The sequence below is a fragment of the Notamacropus eugenii genome, chromosome 5, assembly GCF_028372415.1.
Source record: "Notamacropus eugenii isolate mMacEug1 chromosome 5, mMacEug1.pri_v2, whole genome shotgun sequence".
NCBI lineage: Eukaryota > Metazoa > Chordata > Mammalia > Diprotodontia > Macropodidae > Notamacropus > Notamacropus eugenii.
In genome coordinates this window covers 392,167,063-392,172,163 of record NC_092876.1, presented here as the reverse complement: position 1 = coordinate 392,172,163, position 5,101 = coordinate 392,167,063, and the positions used below count along the sequence as shown (strand labels likewise).

Genomic DNA, 5,101 nt, shown 5'->3' with positions numbered 1-5,101 from the left:
TCAAAGCCTACATTCATTCATATGATCTTTTGTGTTTGTGACCTGCTCATGTTTTATTTTGAGTCTGGATAATAGGGGTGCGGGTATGGATAAAGATGCTAGAAAGAAATTGCAAATTAGAAGCAGAATATGTCTAAGGATATAAATAATTGTAAGTAACCATTGACAAAACTATTTCCTCTGCTGTTTTGTATATTATTCAGACAAGTAAGGCTTAGTATATTCCTTTATAGTTATATTGCTCCATTGGTGAGTTTTTTCTTTTTTGTTTCAATTTTCAGTAGAAAATATAGTAAAATCTCAAGTACATAGAAAATGTACTGAATCCCTCTTTATCTTTTGTAAAGAAAAACAAAAATTGCAAGGAAACAAAGTGACCTCTGAATTTATTTAATAAAAATATATCCAGCATATTTTCTAATACCACTGGATATGCAGTACAATTGCCTAAGTCATCTCTATATATGTGTAAAAGACAATTAAATTTTCAGAGGTGCTCAGTAAATTTGTATTTATTTGATTGATATTCAGAACAATGACTTTGGAGCATTAAAAATTTGGAATCCTCAAGGAAAGATTTAACTTCTGTTCAGAATATTATATTAGATAAATCAGTAATGTGGATTGTTACGTTTTGGGCAGATTTTCAAGAGCAAAGCTTGAAACAAAATTAGATTTTTGAAGTAAGTATCCAACTATTCAGAAGAGGTAATAAATATTACATTTTTCAAAGAGCTTTAACTAGCTAAGAATTTCCTGTTCAAGGACAGTTGAATACACACCTTCCCACCCCTTTCTCTCTCTCTCTCACACACGCATACACACACACACACACACTCACAACACACAAACACAAAAATATAGGTTAATATATAAACGAGAAAAAAAATAGAATTGATTCCATACAACTTTTAATAATATTAAATTTGACATTCTAATAAAATAAGGAATTGAAAAACTAGAAATCCAGCCAAGTGGTCTCTAAGACATATGGTTAATTGTTTTGTTTTTTTTTTTTAACTTGAAAGTCTGACCACCAATTCCATGATCTCTACAAGTGTTTGTATAGACTTTTATCCACAATATGTATATATATATATATATATATATATATATATATATATATATATATATATATATATATATATATATATATATATATAAATGTGTGTGTATACATATATGTATATATATATATATATATATATATATATATATATATATATATATATATATATATATTTGATATTATCAAAATATCATGGCCTGCGGATCCCTCATAGAGAGCATGTGAGCTGGTTGGAGCCAGTGCCACTGCAACCATGAAGCAGCCCTATACCCTTCTGATGGGTACACCATCACTGATGGGAACTACCACACTAGGTAAAGAGCTTGCATCAAGAACAAGACTGCCATACATTAATGTGGTCAATTTAGTAAAAGAAGGACAGTTACATGTTGATTTTTTTAATGTTAATAAATTTTTTAAAATTTATTTTTGTTTTTATCTTTTATTATTTTTTTATTCTTTTGCATTATTCTTTTTACTTTTTCTTTCTTTTTACGATTTTTAAAATTTTTATATTAGACACAAATGCCAGAACACAAATAGAAGATAAAGAAAAGAACAAAAAGCATGTCATAAACTTAAAAGTTGTAACTTAAATACAAAGCTAAAAAGTAAAATAAAACTACATGTCATATACATAGCAGAACATGAGAGGATTCAAATTATGTAACAATAAATTTTCATTTCAAGAAAAACTGTATGATAAATAATAGTTGTGTTGAAAATTGTCCATCTTTGTTTCTTGTGAGTTCTTTTGGTATGTGCTGTGTGCATTTTCACTTTGTTCTTTTTTCCCCTCCCCTCTACCTCCCAGAAGGCTAGAAAAAAAGTTTAGATATGTTTTTCTTTAGCTCTAGATATATACACACATATACATACATACATACATATATAGACATATACTTCCCAAACATATTCTACTCTGGATCTTTCCTTTTTTTTTTTTTTTTGTTTATGTATATCTCGTTTCCTATCCCTCCTGCCTCCTCTACTTTACTTCTAACCACTATCTTGCCCTCCTATTACTTGCCTGCCTCCCTCCGAGGATCCGTCCCCTATCATACCATTCCCATAAATCTAAACACTCTTCTGTACTTCAATTTTACCTATTCCCTTCCCCCTCTAAAGATCCCTCCCTTATCCTTTCACCCCTCCCTATGCCCCTACCATTTTATTGCTTCTGAATTTAGAAGACTTTTATACTTTTCTAAATATATATGTATTATTCCCTCTTGAACTCATTCCCGGTGAAAGTAAGTTACCAGAACTACCAGTCCTCCTTGCCCATCTACTTCCTCTATATGGATTCTTCCCCTTGTTCCCATTTGTATAGAATAATTACTCTTTTTAGCTGTTCCTAAATTGTTTTACTTTTAAAATTCATATCCTACTTAGGTTTTCCCCACTTTACTTGTGAGCTACCCAATTAATAATAAGAATTTTAGACAAACATTTTATATTACATATGCATATATAATGTATATAGATATGCACACACCCATACACATACACACACACACACAAAAATATGGGTGTATATATACATATATTAAATATAATATATATTAAATATGGCATCCATATTTAATATATTAAATATAATGTATATATAATATTTAATACATATTAAAAAGTAAACAGTCTTTCCTTACAAATCCCTTATAATCAGTCTTTGGCATGTATCTTATAATTCTCTTGGTTTTTGTATGTCAAATCTTCTATTAAATTCAGGAATTTTTAAACAAAGTCTTTAAACAAAAGAACAAAGTTCTTTTTCTCATTCAGGGTAATAATTAATCTTTCAAGGTATGATATTTTTGGCTGGAGACGCAGTTCTTAGGTCCTCGATATAGTATGTTACAAGAACTGTGGTCCTTTAATGTCTCGGCTGCTTGGTCTTGAGTCTAATTCTGGCACCACCATATTTCAATTGTTTTAATCTTGATGCTTTTATATTTTATCCCTGAGCTGATAGTTTTGGAATTTGACTATGATATTCCTATGAGTATTACTCATAGAATCTCTTTTAAGTGGTGGTCAATGGATTTTTTTCTATTTCTACTTTTCTCCTTGTTTTAATGCTTCAGGACCATTTTCTTTATTTCTTGTGTTATTGTGCCACAATTTCTTTTTGATCATAACTTATATTAGATTATTTATACTTTCTTTTCTTGATGTATACTCCAGATCTATAGTTGTTTTTATAAGATGTCTGACTTGCTCTTCTATTTTTTTCATTATTCATATTTTGGTTAACTATATCTTCATCTCTTATAATTTCACTGGTTTCACTTTGCCCAATTCTAATTTTCAAAGTGTCATTTTCTTAAGATTCTGAATTCCTTTTCTAATCGGTTGACTTTCTTTTCAAAACCTTCTCATTTTTCTTGGATTATTCTTATTTTTTTGTTTAGTTTTTCCTCCATCTCTGTCATTTTGTGTTTAAACTCTTTTTAAAATCTTCTGAGAATTATTTTTGGGTAAGTGAACATTGGACAACTCTTTGGGAACTTTTTTACTCCAATATTGTCCTCTAAAGATGAACCCTCATCATCTCTATTCCCATAAAAGTTTTCAATGGTTGGATTCTTTCTCCTTTGCTGGGCAATTTTTGTGGTGATAGCTTAATTTTTTGCAATCACCTCTAGCCCTTGGGTATGAGAGATGGTGCCTCTTGCCCAAGTTCTTCCCTTCTTCCCTCCTTCCTCGAATCAAAGTCAAATCCTCATTTTCCTGTAAGTTCCCACAGCCAGAGACATTCAGAACCACTGTTTCTGCATTCACTGGGTCTGTGCTAGATCCTTCTCTTCCCCCACACTCTCTCCCTCTGCCTTTGTAGCACAGTTGTGTCTGGTGATCCATATCAGCAGAGGTTTTTTCAACTTTCTTGGACTCAAATGCCCAACTCCCCTAACTGTCCCTAGGGTAAAAGTTCCTGTAATTGGAGCTGAAGCAGCCTCTCAAACCAACTAATCCCAGGACTTGCCACTTGTTGTTAAAATGGACCCTAATCTGGAGGTGTTTAATCTAAACAGGGACCAAACTTCATCCTGGGATTTTTCTCCAAATCCCCTCAAATTTTCCCATGAAGAAGCCATTTTGCCCCTATTCTTATTTATTTCCACCCACTATTTGTTCATCCTAAAGTGAACAATTCTTTTTTAACTTTTTTAAATTCTTTAACTCTTTTTTTCTGGGGGGAAGGCTTGAGAATTTGGGGTTTTCTGTCCTAATCAGCCATCTTCCCAGATTCCTCTTACATGATGTATTTGATGAAGAATATGAATGTCACATTCTGGGTGAAGACAGAGTAGTTGATGAGTTAGAAAATAAAATGAAAGAAGATGGAGTTATTGTTAATTACCATGGCTGTGACTTCTTCCCTGAATGATGATTTCATATTGCTTTTGTGCTTCAAATGAATAATTCTGTATTTTATACAAGACTTGAAAATAGGGGATATAGTGTACAGAAATTACAGGACAATATTCAGTATGAAATTTTCCAAATTCTTTATGAAGAAACCATGGCCTCCTACAATCATGGAATAGTACATAGGCTGCCCAGCAATATACCAGAGAACTAGAGAATAATTTAGATCAGACAATGAAATGAATTGAGCAATGGATAAAAGGTAATAATTAAACCCTGAGGGAAAAGCATAGACTTTTAAGGTTTTCCACATTATGATTAGAGATTGTTTTGATGACTTCTCCTTCCCCATGCAGTAAAAATCAAGACAATTTACAGTGAATTTTACTATTCAGGATTGTGTTGTAGAAGTAGCAGGTGGACAATATGTAAAGCTGAGTTATACTAATTTTTTTCTTCTCCATGAGAAAACTCAAAACCCCCAAATACAATGAATAAGATATTTAGAACTTTTAAAGTTAAATATATTCAGCGTTCTAATTTATTTTGGTTAACTGCTAAAGAATATGCAAATTTGAGAAAATAGGTGGAAATCTTTAATACTTGACATGAAAAAGACAATGAAGGGTAGAACTGCTGACTTATAAACAAGAGTCTAAG

General features: G+C 31.5%; 1 pseudogene; it reads left to right on the top strand.

Annotated features, from left to right (window-relative positions):
* Nucleotides 1-1,322: 1,322 nt before the first annotated feature.
* Nucleotides 1,323-4,714, top strand: LOC140503059 (adenylate kinase isoenzyme 6-like; annotated as a pseudogene).
* The last annotated feature ends 387 nt before the right edge of the window (nucleotides 4,715-5,101 follow it).